The sequence below is a fragment of the Myxine glutinosa genome, chromosome 6, assembly GCF_964187855.1.
Source record: "Myxine glutinosa chromosome 6, kmMyxGlut1.1, whole genome shotgun sequence".
Taxonomy (NCBI): Eukaryota; Metazoa; Chordata; class Myxini; order Myxiniformes; family Myxinidae; genus Myxine; species Myxine glutinosa.
This window is the reverse complement of record NC_136266.1, coordinates 10,645,799-10,664,910: the sequence shown is the minus strand read 5'-3', so window position 1 is coordinate 10,664,910 and position 19,112 is coordinate 10,645,799. Positions and strand designations below refer to the sequence as shown.

The 19,112-nt window shown below is 44.3% G+C and overlaps 1 protein-coding gene across 1 annotated transcript in view; it reads left to right on the top strand.

Moving 5' to 3' along the window:
- The first annotated feature begins 2,722 nt into the window (after positions 1-2,722).
- Positions 2,723-19,112, top strand: part of LOC137429577 (dual specificity calcium/calmodulin-dependent 3',5'-cyclic nucleotide phosphodiesterase 1A-like) — a 234,385-nt gene continuing 217,995 nt past the window's right edge. Inside the window, exon 1 of the mRNA XM_068119595.2 lies at positions 2,723-2,873. The gene's annotated coding sequence lies outside the window, so the exon portion shown is untranslated. The remainder of the gene's footprint in view (positions 2,874-19,112) is intronic.

The window sequence follows — 19,112 nt, the reverse complement described above, 5'->3', positions numbered from 1 at the left end:
GACTCGACCAGTATCGTGTTCCTGAGGCTCGACCAGTGTTGTGTTCCTTGGGCTCGACCAGTATCGTGTTCCTGGGGCTCGACCAGTGGCATGTTCCTGAGACTCGACCAGTATTGTATTCCTGGGGCTCGACCAGTGTCGTGTTCCTGGGGCTCGACCAGTGTCGTGTTCCTGGGGCTCGACCAGTATCGTGTTCCTGGGGCTCGACCAGTGTCGTGTTGCTGGGGCTCGACCAGTATTGTATTCCTGGGGCTCGACCAGTGGCGTGTTCCTGAGACTCGACCAGTATCGTGTTCCTGAGGCTTGACCAGTGTTGTGTTCCTTGGGCTCGACCAGTGGCGTGTTCCTGAGACTCGACCAGTATCGTGTTCCTGGGGCTCGACCAGTGTCGTGTTCCTGGGGCTCGACCAGTATTGTATTCCTGGGGCTCGACCAGTGGCGTGTTCCTGAGACTCGACCAGTATCGTGTTCCTGAGGCTTGACCAGTGTTGTGTTCCTTGGGCTCGACCAGTGGCGTGTTCCTGAGACTCGACCAGTATCGTGTTCCTGAGACTCGACCAGTATTGTATTCCTGGGGCTCGACCAGTGTCGTGTTCCTGAGGCTCGACCAGTATTGTATTCCTGGGGCTCAACCAGTGTCGTGTTCCTGGGGCTCGACCAGTATCGTGTTCCTGGGGCTCGACCAGTGTCGTGTTCCTGGGGCTCGACCAGTATTGTATTCCTGGGGCTCGACCAGTGTCGTGTTCCTGGGGCTCGACCAGTATCGTGTTCCTGGGTCTCGACCAGTGGCATGTTCTTGAGACTCGACCAGTGTTGTGTTCCTGAGACTCGACCAGTGTTGTGTTCCTGGGGCTCGACCAGTGTTGTGTTCCTGGGGCTCGTCCAGTATCGTGTTCCTGGGGCTCGACCAGTGGCATGTTCCTGAGACCCGACCAGTATCGTGTTCCTGGGGCTCGACCAGTGTCGTGTTCCTGGGGCTCGGGCAATGGTGCATTTCTGGTACTCAGGCAATGTCGTGTTCCCGGGATTTGAGCAACGGTGCGTTCCCTTGACTCCAGTAATGGTGTTTTCCTGGGGCTCAGGCAATGGTGCGACCTCAGAATTTGAGGTGTTATGTTTGTTTTGGAAAATTTTCTTCAGGATATTGTTACCACAAACAAAAAGAGTAAAGCTTGCTACTCTTTGCTTCTCGCTGTAGCCAACTCACAAGTCTGTCATTGACTAACACATTGTGAATGATCAGCACAGTGATGTAATATGTACTCTCCACATGAAGAATGACGTCATGGAAAATAATCACATGATTGGACAGCACAGTCATGTGATTTGTCCACGTGATCTCTCATCGTACATCTAATTAGACATGATGGTGCAGTGGTAGTTGTTATTATTGCCCGTCTACTATCATTAGGTGTGGACGTTAAAGATCCCGTGATGTCTTTCATGAAGATTATACGAGGTATATCTGGCACTCGGAACAAACAACAAATTCCTGCCCATATCACCTTCAGTCTAATGTCAGGCCTGGCCAGCCTAGTGAAAGACCTGGGGCCCAACAAAAGTTGGGAATAATTGGGGTTGTTAATGAAGTAGTCGTGGTAGTAGTATTTGTCTGTCATTGCAATTTACTTCTTGAGTAAGCACTTTACAAGGGATTTGATGTCGTGTTCCTGGAAACTGTGCAAAAAATCAGGAGACTGTGCATGTCGGTTATCCCTTTATGAATGGGCTAAGCTGATCATGATCTCTCAGTAATCATTGAAAGGGGAAAAGAGCAGAAATATACACCAGAAAGGAGGACTTCGGAGGCAGACAAGGAGCATCGCTTCGAGCGATCACCACCCGTAATATTGGATTCGTATTGGACGCATCAATTGCACTCAAGCAGACAAACACCCACATGCACACACAAACACACACACACACACACACACACACTTCAATAAGTATAATCACTTTAAGCTTACCCTGTACATTCACAAGCCCCAGATGTGTCCTTCCTATCGATGTTCAGAAGAACATAATCCAGGTACACCGTCCATTCGCTGGTAGCGATCCGTCGGTGGATTGTGTAGCACGCACCCTTCCACTTAGGCCTTGCACCGACCCACATAGTTGGGAGTTTGTACTACGAGCAACTGCCCGTTTGGTGAGCTGAGGAAGTTCTCGAAGTCTTTCGTTGTGCAGAGGCACAGCCCTTTCTCTCAGGTACTTTCCCAGGTATGTTTGGCTTCTCTCAGAAGCTTTGTGAGCCATTTCCGGTAACAATCCTTATGCCAGACACATGGTATATTTTACTTCATCCCAAACTCATCTTCTTGAGGTCTCTGCACATTCAAACCGAGCATTTTGGGGAGTATTACGTCATATTGAAGTCGTGTTGTGTTGGGGTCCCATCGGCTTCCTAAGCGATGGTTCAAAAGCGTTAAATAATGATATATCTCTTGAAGAGAAACATAGACCAAATGAAAAAGAAGCTTCTACTTTAATATAAACTTTAGTGTGTCGGTTGCTATGGTAATAATTGTTTCATATTGTGGAAAAATCATCTGAGTTCGGATAATTATGGTCAGGTCATCCCTGTTGGATTTGTTCGAGAAATATGATGTGTCTGAGGTTCTTCGAATCTCGCCAACACATCACATATAGATATGTACCATGACTGATCACCGTGGTAAATATAACATGCACTAATGTTGCGGTTTCCTCCCTGCAGGAACACAGTCACAAAACTGTATCCAGCGGCGAGGAGTGCCAGCCAGGCCGTGTCTGGGGGCCCAGCCGAGAGACTTCAGCCGCAGCTTGGCCTCCGAGGGACCAGGGGATGAGCAGTCCCCAGAGGGGCTACAGGCCGCAGGATGTGCAGCTGGGAAGTGAGTGAGCTTGGCGTCTGCGGTCGGTAATGCGCCATTGTTAATCTCAATCGGAGGCTCTCTGGTTTGACTTGGTCGATTTGCAAGATTCTGCTCTGAAAGAGTGAGTGCCTGGGAACCTGTGGATGCAAACCGTGAAGGTGCGTTAGTTATATCAGCTGGCATGTTAGTTATATCAGCTGGCATGTTACTTATATCAGCTGGCATGTTAGTTATATCAGCTGGCATGTTAGTTATATCAGCTGGCATGTTAGTTATATCAGCTGGCATGTTAGTTATATCAGCTGGCATGTTAGTTATATCAGCTGGCATGTTAGTTATATCAGCTGGCATGTTAGTTATATCAGCTGGCATGTTAGTTATATCAGCTGGCATGCTAGTTATATCAGCTGGCATGTTAGTTATATCAGCTGGCATGTTAGTTATATCAGCTGGCATGCTAGTTATATCAGCTGGCATGTTAGTTATATCAGCTGGCATGCTAGTTATATCAGCTGGCATGCTAGTTATATCAGCTGGCATGTTAGTTATATCAGCTGGCATGTTAGTTATATCAGCTGGCATGTTAGTTATATCAGCTGGCATGTTAGTTATATCAGCTGGCATGTTAGTTATATCAGCTGGCATGTTAGTTATATCAGCTGGCATGTTGGTTATATCAGCTGGCATGTTAGTTATATCAGCTGGCATGTTACTTATATCAGCTGGCATGTTAGTTATATCAGCTGGCATGTTAGTTATATCAGCTGGCATGTTAGTTATATCAGCTGGCATGTTAGTTATATCAGCTGGCATGTTAGTTATATCAGCTGGCATGTTAGTTATATCAGCTGGCATGTTAGTTATATCAGCTGGCATGCTAGTTATATCAGCTGGCATGCTAGTTATATCAGCTGGCATGCTAGTTATATCAGCTGGCATGCTAGTTATATCAGCTGGCATGTCAGTTATATCAGCTGGCATGTTAGTTATATCAGCTGGCATGTTAGTTATATCAGCTGGCATGTCAGTTATATCAGCTGACATGTTAGTTATATCAGCTGGCATGTTAGTTATATCAGCTGGCATGTTAGTTATATCAGCTGGCATGTTAGTTATATCAGCTGGCATGTTAGTTATATCAGCTGGCATGTTAGTTATATCAGCTGGCATGTTAGTTATATCAGCTGGCATGTTAGTTATATCAGCTGGCATGTTAGTTATATCAGCTGGCATGTTAGTTATATCAGCTGGCATGTTAGTTATATCAGCTGGCATGTTAGTTATATCAGCTGGCATGTTAGTTATATCAGCTGGCATGTCAGTTATATCAGCTGGCATGTTAGTTATATCAGCTGGCATGTTAGTTATATCAGCTGGCATGTTAGTTATATCAGCTGGCATGTTACTTATATCAGCTGGCATGTTAGTTATATCAGCTGGCATGTTAGTTATATCAGCTGGCATGTTAGTTATATCAGCTGGCATGTTAGTTATATCAGCTGGCATGTTAGTTATATCAGCTGGCATGCTAGTTATATCAGCTGGCATGTTAGTTATATCAGCTGGCATGTTAGTTATATCAGCTGGCATGTTAGTTATATCAGCTGGCATGTCAGTTATATCAGCTGACATGTCAGTTATATCAGCTGGCATGTTAGTTATATCAGCTGGCATGTTAGTTATATCAGCTGGCATGTTAGTTATATCAGCTGGCATGTTAGTTATATCAGCTGGCATGTTAGTTATATCAGCTGGCATGTTAGTTATATCAGCTGGCATGTTAGTTATATCAGCTGGCATGCTAGTTATATCAGCTGGCATGTTAGTTATATCAGCTGGCATGTCAGTTATATCAGCTGGCATGTTAGTTATATCAGCTGGCATGTTAGTTATATCAGCTGGCATGTTAGTTATATCAGCTGGCATGTTAGTTATATCAGCTGGCATGTTAGTTATATCAGCTGGCATGCTAGTTATATCAGCTGGCATGTTAGTTATATCAGCTGGCATGTTAGTTATATCAGCTGGCATGTTAGTTATATCAGCTGGCATGTTAGTTATATCAGCTGGCATGTTAGTTATATCAGCTGGCATGCTAGTTATATCAGCTGGCATGTTAGTTATATCAGCTGGCATGCTAGTTATATCAGCTGGCATGTTAGTTATATCAGCTGGCATGTTAGTTATATCAGCTGGCATGCTAGTTATATCAGCTGGCATGTTAGTTATATCAGCTGGCATGCTAGTTATATCAGCTGGCATGTTAGTTATATCAGCTGGCATGTTAGTTATATCAGCTGGCATGTTAGTTATATCAGCTGGCATGTTAGTTATATCAGCTGGCATGTTAGTTATATCAGCTGGCATGTTAGTTATATCAGCTGGCATGTTAGTTATATCAGCTGGAATGTTAGTTATATCAGCTGGAATGTTAGTTATATCAGCTGGCATGTTAGTTATATCAGCTGGCATGTTAGTTATATCAGCTGGAATGTTAGTTATATCAGCTGGCATGTTACTTATATCAGCTGGCATGTTAGTTATATCAGCTGGCATGTTAGTTATATCAGCTGGCATGTTAGTTATATCAGCTGGCATGTTCGTTATATCAGCTGGCATGTTCGTTATATCAGCTGGCATGTTAGTTATATCAGCTGGCATGTTACTTATATCAGCTGGCATGTTACTTATATCAGCTGGCATGTTACTTATATCAGCTGGCATGTTAGTTATATCAGCTGGCATGTTAGTTGCTTACCGTGAGCGGAAGGGGCACTGACCATCTTAGGTGTGAGAGAAGTTTAGGCCACGGCCCTGAAAACCATAGGATCTTTGGGGGGGGGGGGGGTTTTGTTGCCTCACCAGATCCATATATCTGCTCACGGCTGTTTTTAATTCAAATGTTTGTGGGTTTAAACCCGGTATTGGCTCACCCTCTCTATGATGTGAAGGAACGTCGGTGCATAGCCGGCTATCTCATCAACTTGCTTTAACAATACTCAAAGACGTTACAATTGCCTTGACCCAGTACCAATGACAATCTCTTCCTCCCTTTCTTGTTATTTTATGGTGTAACCCGTCGGGCAATGCCGTCTCAAACAGCTTTGGTCTGTCCGCATATATGTATGTATGTATGTCCATTCCGCCGCCATTTTGTGAGTTTATTTATTGGTTTTCTCTGCAACCGTTGGTCCAATTGACACGAAATTTTAACCACAGGAGGAACTCCTCCCGTATAATTTTTTATGCTAATAATTATGTCATAGGTCACGTGGTATGGGTGCCATCTTGGAAAAACCAGAAAACTCGACTTATATATCTCCAAAACCTCTCCATCGAAAAAAAAGAAACATGGCTCATTGTAAACTACTCCCCATGTGGAATAACATATGTTATTATGTTAATGATGATGTCATAGGTGCCTTCATTATGATGTCATAAGTCGACAAGTAGAACGCTTTATCCAATCGGTATGAAATTTCTTGAGCGTGGTCAAGGGATAAATTGGTTGAGAAAAAAAAATGATGTCATCGGTCACGTGCTTTGGCAGCCATTTCTTTACGGCCTAGCCCTTAGGGCAATGCCATCTGGAACAGCATTTGTCTGTCGTCCATTGTATGTATGTCCATCACAAACGTCCACCAATCAGAGCTGAGGATTTGGTGACATGGCAGGGGGACAGCAGATCCTCCACTCAGCAGATCCAAGCCCAGCTACACCATAGTTAGACCATCGGTCTTGTTTAAATGGAATCTTATTTATTTAATTTGTGTCACTGCATCATTAAGTTCAATGTAATTATTCAATGCACAATCGGCCAAAGGAAAATACTCATCGAGCTCGTATTTTGTAAAAAAAAATATTCCTCCCTCAGCTTTCAGTTACAATCGAGAAAACTCCTGTGCTATATCAACAATGAGATTGTAAAACAAAGTGAGAATGCTAGAACCATGGTAATAGCATGTTATTAAACCTGTGAATCCCTATTTGCAAGGCTGTCAACACAATTATTGTTGCTATGGCAACGTTGGCCATTTCCTCACCTAAATAAGATGTTTTCAACACTTCAAGCCTCAAAAGGTGTGTCAGGCCGGGGCAGGAGGTATATCGACTGTGACGTAATTCAATAAATGTCAAATATCGTTGCCTGGTAATGACTTTGTGTTTTGAAAAAAAAATTCCGTGCCATTTGAGCGAATCCGTTTGGCCTTCAGATGAGTCCGCACCGTGTCTAGACTAGAGAGCATCGCGTTGATCGATCTGTCCGGAACGTGTACTAGTGGTATCGGTTGTGGAAGGTCAGGTGGCGATGCACTATAAACTGTCGGATTGGTGCCATGCATCGCATCATACAAATGGACATTAAGCCGGGTGTCTACCCTACCACTATTGGTCGACAGTCGTTAACGATCCCACAAGTGCGTGTGGTGACGAATACAGATTACAATTTCCTCCCAATATTAGCTCTGAGATAGCAAAGGCAAACCACCTAGGGTAATCCTAGCCACGGGGCTCCTTTAGCAGCACTGAACCTGCGTTTGGGCAGAACTCCACGGATGTAGATATAATCATCATTGTGAATATAATTTGATGGGAATGTGAAGAGGTAGGAAGTGAAGAGATGCAAAATAGGGGAATAGGGTGGAGTGGTGGGGGTCTGTACTCGGAGACAAATTATTGTATATTACCAATACCTTATAGGAAATAAATAACTATCATAGTAATGCTTGTAGTAATGCGAGGGGCGAGTAGGAAGAAAACATAATACAAAGTCATTCCTCATATACCTGTCTTTATTCCAAGCTGGAGGACAGATGAGTTCTGATATTGACCCTAAATATATAAAACTAGCGAGGTACCTGTGCTATACACAGGTGGGAAGCCAAAAGCAAACAAACAATGCGGAAGTGGTGAATGCTAAACCATGGAATCAATAAATTTCACATTCCTGTGCCACCTTCAGTTGAACGTCAGACATGGACAGCCTGTTCGTGAAGGACTTGCACGAAAAACGTACCCCATCTGAATGGTTCAATCCCCAGTCAATGGCGAATTCACGAATGGAAGTGTCAGAAGGTGGGTGGGTGGTTCGTGTGCAGCCACCCGGATGCTGGTTGCATCATTTTTCTGTGGGCGCGTCTGCCGCTGATGCAATGCCTCTCTATAACCAGTTACCTGGTCCTCATTTTGCCCACCTCGGAAGGATGACAGGCTGAGTCAACCCCACCTGGCGTTAATTCAACGGGATTCCGAACTCAGGACCTTAGGACCACAAGCCCGCGATCCTATTACCATTAGGCCAACACCAGGTATTGTTATAAAGTAGAAACCCTCACGTCATTTCCTCATTCATATTTAAACTCAATATCTCTATTTTTATTCCAAACCGCATCATTCCAATCATACATGAATACTATAACAAAATATCGTGTTAAATCACGATTGTATTGAGATGTTATCAAACCAGCCCATTGTCTTCATCTTGCTCACTTCCGGATTTGTGGCGGGTTCGTTTCGAGGTAATTGCAAAATCATAATTACATTCAGGAATTTATGAAACCTCCTACCTACCTTACAACATCCGCTGGGACCTTAAAACGTTCCACAGAAAGTTTGGCCGGGATAGCCCCAAAACTGATGGAGTAGTTTGGGTTTGGTGGGGATAGCCCTAAAACTGAGGGAGTAGTTTGGGTTTGGCGGGGATAGCCCCAAAACTGAGGGAGTAGTTTGGGTTTGGTGCATATAGCCCTAAAACTGAGGGAGTAGTTTGGGTTTGGTGCATATAGCCCTAAAACTGAGGGAGTAGTTTGGGTTTGGTGCGGATAGCTCCAAAACTGAGGGAGTAGTTTGGGTTTGGTGCGGATAGCCCCAAAACTGAGGGAGTAGTTTGGGTTTGGTGCGGATAGCCCCAAAACTGAGGGAGTAGTTTGGGTTTGGTGCGGATAGCCCCAAAACTGAGGGAGTAGTTTGGGTTTGGTGTAGATAGCCCTAAAACTGAGGGAGTAATTTGGGTTTGGTGGGGAACTTGGAGAGGCGCTGAAAATTTAGATTGTCCCTTTCGGAGGATGCCAGGTTTCTTCACTCGGACGAAGGAGCCACATTCAAAGTTCACATCCTTTGCTCCCCGCCATTTGTCGGTGTACGCCTTTTGCTTGTTCTGCTTCTCTTGTGCCGTGAGTGCTGTGTCTTTGCATGTTGGTGTGTTGGCCTTTGGCATCTGTAACCCAGATACATGCAGCTTGGTGTGCATCTCTCTTCCATGAAGCAGATCAGCAGGTGATCGCTGTGTTGTGGCATGTCGGGTTGCCCGGTATGATTGAAGAAAGTCCGTTGTAAATGTTTTCCAGTCCTTCCCCTTGATGTTAGCAGTGAGCAAGCTTTCTTTTAAGCTTCCATTGAATCGTTCTATTTCTCCATTCGCTTGCGGGTAGTAGACGGCTGACTTTCTGTGTGTAATGTCTCTGTCTTTCAGAAAGGTTTCAAATTCCCGAGAGGTGAATTGTGAACCATTGTCGGATATCAACTCTTTTGGGTTACCTTCTCTGCTGAAGACAGATGACAGGAACTTGATCACTGTAGTGGAGGTGACCTGGGAGGTGAAGGCAATTTCTGGCCATTTGCTAAAGTAATCGATGAGTGTGATAGTGAAACGACAGTCCAGTGGTGCAGAATCGAAGGGCCCCGCTATGTCGATTGCCAGTTTCTCCCAAGCTGCCTCAGGATAAGGAACCGGCTGCAGTGGTGATGCGTGTGTCACAGCTGTCTTGTCGTGCTGCTCACAAGTAATGCAAGCTTTGATTGCGGACTCTACGTGCACGTCAATTCCCGGCCACCATACAGATCCCTTAACCGCTGCTTACCGCTGCTTAACCGCTGCTTTGTCCTCACTATGCCCTGGTGAATGTCATGCGCTAATTTGATGAAATGTGGTTGTAGTGCATCCGGGACAAGAAGGCGGTGAGTACCTCTCATCACGCAGTCCTCTTGTAATGACAGTTCATTTTGCAATCTGAAGTAAGGAAGGAGATCAGGATCCAGGCCTTTCAAAGCTTTCAGCCAGCACTTTTTAAGCATTTCCCGCAGCTTTGCTTGAACAGGGCAGGAAATACAGGCAGTTTTGAATTATTCAGCTGTCACAGCAGTGCGGGTTGATGTGAGCGCGACAACCTCAACATCATCCTCCAGGCTTGGCAATGAAGTAGGCAGTGGCAGGCAAGACAAGCAATCAGCTGTTACATTTAAAAGAGCCAGGCTTGTACTGAATGTCATAATTAAATGGACTATCTGGCCACGTGCATTCCAGCTCTTCCCAATCCTTTTGTGGAAAGCAGTGTAGTGAGAGGACCGTGGTCAGTGCGTAATGTGAAATGTCTGCCCCATAGATACATAGATAAGTCCTCCACTTCTCTGTCGCCCACACGCATCCAAATGCTTCCTCCCCCCCCCCCCCCCCCCCCGTGGTATATTTTCTTTCCGATTCAGTCAGCGTTCGGGATGCAAATGCGATGGTTTTCTCTGTTTTGTCAGCATGGATATGCGCCAAGACCGCTCCAAGACCATAATCAGAGGCATCAGTTGTCACTATGGTGTATAGCTCTGGATCAAAAAGAGCGAGAGCTGGACTACTGACAATCAGTTCTTTAACTGACTCAAAACTTTGCTGTGCCTTGACTGACCAGGAGAAGGTGGATGGGCTTTGTAGTAATTCTCTCAGAGGTTCCATGACTGATGCATAGTTAGGGATGAATTTTGCATACCATGACATGAGTCCGAGAAAAGAACACAAACTCTGCACGTCTTTCGGTGGGGGTGCTTGTGACACCGCAACAACATGAGCAGGGTCAGGTTTCAGTCCTGCGTGTGACACCACATGTCCTGAAAATGACAACTCCGTCTGTCCGAAGTGGCATTTTGAAAGGTTGTTTCAGCCCAGCTGCATCGATACATTGTAGTACCTCTCTGAGGTTTTTATCATGTGCTTCGGGAGTCCCTCCGAAAACGATTACATCGTCTAGGTAACACCGAGCTCCGGGCTGGTTTTTAAAAATGGCAGACATCATCCTCTGGAAACAACTGGGTGCTGAAGCGAGCCCGGAAGGGATTCGTTTGTAGCGAAACAGTCCCTCATGCGTAATGAAGGGAGTGAGGTCCCTGCTGTGCTCATGCAATACAACCTGGTGGTACGCACTTTGCAGATCCAGTGTGGAGAAGGGTGTGCTGCCTCGCAGCTCAGCAAACATCTCCTCCATATGCGGAAGAGGATATCCGTCAATCACCACCGATTTATTTGGTTCTCTTAAATCCACACATAGGCGAATCCCTCCGTTTTTCTTCATTGTCACTACAATTGGTGAAACCCACTCTGAAGATTCAATTGGCTCAATAACATCCAATTTAACGTGCTTTTTCAACTCCTGAGAAACAGCATCTCTCACAGAAAAAGGCAAGCGGTGCAGCTTTTGCTGGACTGGAGTCACATTGGGTCGTATTTTAACGAGATGAATAAACCCCTTTGCACAGCCTCGGGTGTCCTCCTTGCTGTCACCTGTAACATTTGCGACTGGAGTTCGATTTGCCCTGTTTTGGGTGGTAGAAGTGATGCGACCATTCAGCAATTGCATGTCGAGTGCAGCAACCAGGTCTCTGCCCAGAATGGCAGTGCCGCTCTGCACTATGTAAATTCAGCAGGTGCACAGTGATTCTCGAAAGTCACATCGGCATGCGGGCAACCCCGCACAGGAATCGAGTTTCTCAGGTAGCTAACCAGGTGTAGTTTTGGCTCAGTCAGTGACACATTATTGAAACATTGCCTGTGGACAGATTCAGGAAGTATCGATAGATACTGCCGAGCCTGTATCTCACATTAGTTCAATGTCCATGGGCTCTCCCCCGGCAACAGTAACATGTACATTGCACATTATCTTATCAGCATCTCGAGTTATATTGTCTACACTCAACACATTCACATCCAGTACAGTCACTTCGTGAATGTGTTTTGAGCTCCGGCATACTTTAGCAAAATGTCCTCTCTTTTTGCAGCTGATGCACTGTGCGTCCTTTGCTGGGCATCCATAGTCATTAGCTGTGTGTTTTACAGAACCGCATCTATAACATGTCTTCCCTTGAGCCGGTTTGGATCGCTGATCTGAAATACCTCCCCCAGCGAGTCTAAAGGGTCTTTTGCTGCTCTGCGAATCCTGTGTCTGCACAGAGTGTGAGTATGGCCTGTATAGCGCTAGCAACCCCTTGGCCTATGATCTTGGCCTCCGCCATTGCCGACTCAGTCTGTGTAGCGATGGTTATAGCTTTCTGGAATGTCAGTCCCGTTTCTAGCAGTAACCGCTCTCTAATGCGAGGTGAATTTGCTTTCTCGACCAGCTGGTCCCGGATCATTTCGTCTGCCAGCTCTCCAAACTCACATGTGACGACCATCTCCCTTAATGAGGCAATGTATTGTGACGTAACTCGCCACCATTTTCCTGACCACGTTGCCGAAATTTATATCGTTCTGCCACGACATGAACTCTTGGGACAAAAAAATTCCTCAAGGCCGCAAGTGCAGTCTCATAGCTATATCAGCTACTGTTAATGTATAGAAGAGTCTCTGACCTTCGGTGCCCAAGCAATGTATCAAAAGTGCGCGCATTCTCGCATCAGCAAGTGCAGTCGCCTGTATCGCCAGCACGAAGTTTTCAAAGACACGAGCCCAGGCCGTAAAAGGCATCGAAGGCTCACCCGGGTTTTGCAGAAAGGATGTCGGTGGATTCAAGTTCACTCCCATTCTCGTCGCCAGTTTGTTGTGTCGTAAAGTTCAGTAAGAAGAATTCAGTAAGGTCCAACTGTTCTATTCAACCCAACATCGAACGCACGTCCCGTTCCAATCCTCTCCAAGCTCCGTCCTCTACCCGGAACTCCTCCTCCTCTTGGCCATGCCCCCTCTAGCGTACCTTCTGTGCACAACACCACAGAGATGTTACAGAGTTAGTCAACATCAGAGCGACTAGGCCGCACTTCCTGCTTTTCGACAGAATCGTTACCGTTACATAACATCTTGGTTCCTTAACATCAATCCATATAATGATGTTTTTTTCCCAACACAACAGATATTCCAGCTAAAGGAGATCAAAACTATAAGTTAGACGAGGTTTCCGGTGAAATACAAAGCTGGCCACACATCATCTCAAGGTATAGGACGTACAAACATGTGGTGGTTGTAAAGGTGGTTGTAAGGTGTGTTGCCCCGGTGGTTGTAAAGTTGTGTTCAATCAGTACTAGTACCCGACTGCAAAGCCGCAATGAGCTGGCGAAGCCTTAATTTACCTGTTGTACATCACTCATTCACTGCATGTACATTGTGAGGATAGTCCAATCCAGTAAGGTAATACTCATCCTCTATACGTCTAGTATTGCACTGCACATCCAGGTAAATGTTTAAGTGCAGAGGCGGATCCGGGGGCCGGGGCGGGGTGGTCGGGGGGTGGGGGGGTCACCGATGAAAGTGCAGAGGCAGAATGATATTAGAATGAAGAGGCAATTAATAAAATATTTTAAATGAAGAGGCATTTTTAGCTGCGGCGAGCAGCTCTATGAGAGGACCGCGTTGTTCTTGTTGTTGGGGTGCCTTTTTGAATAGCGCATGCGCATACACTCGGACGTGCGTTGCTATGAGGTACGAACATCGCGGACTAAAATCGCGATTTGTTTGAAGAAACCAGAATAAATTTAGCAACAAAGACAACATGAATGTTTTCATATCAATCTCGTTTCACAGAACTTGAAACAAATTAGGTGTAATTATTGAATAGCGCATGCGCAAACACTCGGACGTGCGTTGGTATGAGGTAAGAACATCGCGGACTAAAATCGCGATTTGTTTGAAGAAACCAGAATAAATTTAGCTGAAAGACAAAAAGACGCCAGTGCATGTGTATAATTTAAGGACTGGTCGAATTTGGTAGCGCATATTGCAACGTATATCCTCATGATTCTACACGTCGCAGCTGGTGAACCACTGTGGTCATTTTTCTCTTTTATTTTTTAAAGTTACAGATTCGGATGAAATGGTGGTGGTTTATGTATTCTATTAGCCAAATTTTTTTTTTTTTTTTTTTTGTATACAAGATCGAGGCTCGTGCAAGAGCTAACATCAATCACAAAAAAACAAACGGACACACAAAACATACAATAAAGGGAGTGGTGACAAGATGGGGGAGAGAGAGGGAAGCACACAAGTACAACAGCAGAGAACGGACATCGGGAGATCTGTGGGAGGGAGAGAGCTTGGGGGGAAGGGGCATGGGAAGGGTGGGGGGGGGGGGGGGGGGGTAATTGATTAACTATTTGATTTTTTTATGATTATTATTTATTTATTTTCATTTTTAATCATTTATTTATTTTCTTTCTCAACTGGCCAATATCTCAGGCATCTTTTGAGCTAGGAAGCTGATATTTGGACATGACAATGACCAAGTGATTTGTCTGTACATGGTATTTGTGATTTATTGATTAATCAATTCATCGATTAATTATTTATTGATTAATCAATTAATTATTTTAAAAAATTATTCATGACTTATTTAATTAAATTTCTAAAAGATACATCTTTGGATGAAGCACTAGTGGTTTAGTTATGCTATTAGCCAATTGATTAAGAAAATATTTTATAATCTTTCATTGATTTTAATTATGCAATTAATCAATCAATTATTGTACACCTCTCGCTCCAAATACAGTCTCTATGAGCCGCACTGGAGGATATTTAATTATTTGGCATGGGGGCAGTGTACTTTGAATGTATCTGTACTTGTTTTTTTCCTTGTTTTCTCGTTTGTCCGAGCAATATCTCAGCCATCCTTTGAGCTAGGAAGCTGAAAGTTTGGCACAATAGTGAGCAAGTACTTTGTCAAAAAAGGTATTTTTTTTGTTTTTTGATTAATTAATTAATTGATAAATTATTTAATTATTTTATGATATTTATTTATTTATTTTCCTTCTCATCTGGGCAACATCTCAGGCACCTTTTGAGGTAGAAAGCTAATATTTGGACACGATAGTGAACAAGTGATGTGGCTATAAAGGATATTTTTGATTCATTGATTGATCAATTAATCGATTAAATATTTATTGTTTAATAAATTAATTGTTTAATTTTTTCGATTCATGAGTTATTTAATTAATTATCAACAAGTTACAGCTTCGGATGAAGCACTGGTAGTTTAGGTATGCTATTAGCCAATTGATGAAGAAAATATTTTATGATCATTATTTATTGATTTTAATTATGCAATTAATCAATCAATGATTGTACAACTCTCCCTCCCAATACAGTATTTATTAGCTGCACGGCGGTACCGAAGGCACCCCGGCAAAACCGCGCTGGAGGATATATATTTATTTGGCATGGGGTTAGGGTTAGGGTTAGGGTTTGGCATGGGGTTAGGGTTAGGGTTAGGGTTTGGCATGGGGTTAGGGTTAGGGTTAGGGTGGGGTGGGCATGGGGCTGTACTCTGAATGTATCTGTACCTGTTTTTCCCCTTTTCCACTCGACTTGTTTTTCCCCAAGTATTATGTTGATGCTTGGCGCCAACAACTGTGGCTTACCATCTTACAAAGAAAAGGGAAGAAATCATTTCGTGCAACACCCTAGACACACGTTTGTCTACATAGGTTTTGCCAACAGTACATTAAACATTTATGTAATGCAGCATAACAAACTTTACCCAAGGGTTCATGCTTTGTTTGGCATTGTCAAAACTAACATCATCATCTCAATTGAATGTGTAGCTCTTAACCAAACAAGTCCGAAAAAAACCATGAAAAAACATGAAGGGTTCCCAAAAAAGAACCAAAACAAACAAGGAAGGAATGACAAGGAAGGACTGACAAGGTAAGAATGATACCACGTGAATACAACAACACAATCCTTTTAGGGATTTCCATCACGACATCCTTGAACATTTTTGTCATGGGTGGCAATAGTAACAATTGGAAAAGATGTCCATGGTAGCGGTAGTTGTATTTTTATTTTATTTTATGTATACAAGATCGAAGCTCGTGCAAGAGCTAACATTAATCACATAAAAACAAACTGACACATGAAACATATAATAAAGGGAGCGGGAGACAAGATGGGAAGAGAGAGGGAAGCACACAAGTACAACAGTAGAGAACAGGGACATCGGGGGATCTGTGGGAGGGAGAGGGCTTGGAGGGAGAGGGAATGGGAATTGGGGGGGGGGGGGGCAGTGGAAGAGGTAAAAGCACATGGACACTGCTATGACTTCTGGAAAGAAGTCGGTATTTCAAAAAAGTGGATCTGTGGTGAATTAACGGGGGTAGAAAAGATCAAGGTTTTGGATGGGGGAAGATAAGAGATGGTGGTGAACAGCTGTTTTAAAGACCTGGAGTGAGGAGTGGGATTGAAGAGAGTGTGGGAGATTGTTCCAGAGACAGGAGAAAAGAGTAATGAAAGAGTGAAGGTGAGCAGAGAGTCTTGATTTTGGCAGTTTAACCATAAGAGGGTTGCTGGTAGATCTTGTGTGACCTGCAGGAATATTTGGGGAACAGAGCACAGACAGAGCTGGGGGAGCTAGACCGGAGAGGAGTCGGTAGAAGAGAGAAAGACCACCAACCTGCCTGCGGTGAGTAAGTGAAAGGCCCTTGGAGTTAGCTTCATCGCAGGAGATTCCAATGATTCTGAACGCTTTGGTTTTAGTGGGGCGGCTTAGCCCAAATATTCAAAAGAATTGTGCATTTTGTGAAACAAGCACCAAATTTGGCACAAATGTACATTAATATGTTGCGAACATTTTCAGATACTAGGGCATGCCCGTACTATATCTATATCTAAAATTATATCCCCCCCTCTATTTACATGAAATGGTTTGGTTCATGAAATGTTTTGGTCCATTCGCAACGCCAAAGCGAACGGCGAACGCTTTACATGAAATGGTTTGGTGCATGAAATGTTTTGGTTCATTCGCAACGCCAAAGCGAACGGCGAACGGCTTGCGAGTACAGTGACAATCCCCCCGGGGTTTTTATTAGTTTTAAAACATAGTTTAACGCCAACATAGCGCCAACATAGTTTGCAAACGTGAAATAAATGAATACGCTCTCAAATGTGCCATCCGAGGCAGAGTGTGTCCGCCACGTTCGGCACACGCGATAGCTCGCTGCTCTCTGATTGGTTGAATCGTTTTTTGGACATAGCTCGGTAAGTAATTGTCCGATTAATATGAAACCTTGAAAAGGCACATCCTCGGGTCCCCAGCAATATACCTGGCAAGTTTAAAGTATATCGGACCCGTGGTTGTCGAGAAACAGCGGTCACAGACAAACAAACGTACAAACGTACAAACGTACAAACAAACACACAGAGATTACTGGAATTATAGATAGACTAGGGCATGCCCGTACTATATATAAGCTAGGACGTGCCCGTACGTGGGTGCCCGTTCCTTGCCAAAAAAAAAAAAAAAAAAAAAATTTGTGTAGGGGTGTGTGTGTGTAAACATCCTAGGGCGTGCCCGTACGTGGGTGCAAAAAAACATGCGTGCAAACAACAACAACAAAAAAAAACTTTGAAACCACGTGGCAGTAACGACCACAGAACCCCCCCCCCTCTATTTACATGAATGGTTTGGTCCATTCGCAACGACCACAGAACCCCCCCCCCCTCTATTTACATGCAATGGTTTGGTCCATTCGCAACGCCAAAGCGAACGGCGAACGGCTAAATCGCCATAGCTCGGTAAGTACTTGTCCGATTAATATGAAACCTTGAAAAGGCACATCCTCGGGTCCCCAGCAATATACCTGGCAAGTTTAAAGTATATCGGACCCGTGGTTGTCGAGAAACAGCGGTCACAGACAAACAAACAAACGTACAAACGTACAAACGTACAAACGTACAAACAAACACACAGAGATTACTGGAATTATAGATAGATTGGGCCACTTGAAATTCCGTAATTTTTTTTTTCAAATTTTTTCAAATTTCGTAATTTCAAATTTTTCGGGTGACACCGTCACAATTTCGGTCTTCGAGGCCGGCCGATAGGCAAAGTGTGACCGGAAGGGACGAGGTTCTCCTGACCACGTGGCCCTCGATCTGGGAAGCGAGAGGCGTTCCATTAGTGGACGCGCCCCTCACGCCCGACTTTTGGGCGGCCCCGGCAGGCCGTTTGTTTTGACGTTCCGTGACAGGCCCCGCACCCCCACCTCCGGGCCGACCGGAAGCTTGTGCTGAGTACATCATACCTGAACAACTCAGTGAGGCAGAACACAGCAGTGCACACCAGGGTGACCCCTTCAGTGCATAAACCAATTAACCTGTCCACTGCAGGGCATATAGAAATGAAGTTATTTTCTGCATATAATAATAATATAAGTTCAGTTCTATATAACAATTTCTGTTATCACCACTACCACTACAACTACCACTACTACAAGCTTTGTCTGGAATTTTGTGGACTAACAGACAAACAGACATACAGACAAGCTGGGATCAAAACATTACCTCCTTCCACCATTGAGTGTAGAGGTAAACATCATGGAAATTATATCATGCCCTAGATTTAATTCATGCTTACCCGTGTATTTGCTTCACTGGTTCACAAGGTCTTTTGCATACATGTAATTCAGACTCTCGACTTCATTGCTGACCACACAATGTTCGCAACATATTAATGTACATTTGTGCCAAATTTGGTGCTTGTATCACAAAATGCACAATTCTTTTGAATATTTGGGCTAAGCCGCCCCACTATATCGGCCGGCCTCGAAGACCGAAATTGTGACGGTGTCACCCGAAAAATTTGAAATTACGAAATTTGAAAAAATTTGAAAAAAAAAATTACGGAATTTCAAGTGGCCCAATATCTGAAAATGTTCGCAACATATTAATGTACATTTGTGCCAAATTTGGTGCTTGTATCACAAAATGCACAACAGGTTTGCTATGCTGCTACACTATTCAACAGCGTGAAGCCGAGCTAGGTGTGAGGCAGGAGCACCAGTCCAGAGAGCAGAACAGTATTCCATTGAGCTGCGGATGAAAGCCTGTATATGGTGAGAAGCTCACGTGTGCCAAGGAAGTACTTCGCACAATGGGGGATGCCCAGTCAGCGACTGGCTTTGGAGGCCAGCTTGGAAAGGTGGTTTTCCCAGGAAAGATCATGACAGATAGTGAGACCCAAAAGATTGAGTGACAGAACTTCTTGGAGAGGATTGTTCAGAAAGTGGATGAGAGGGTTT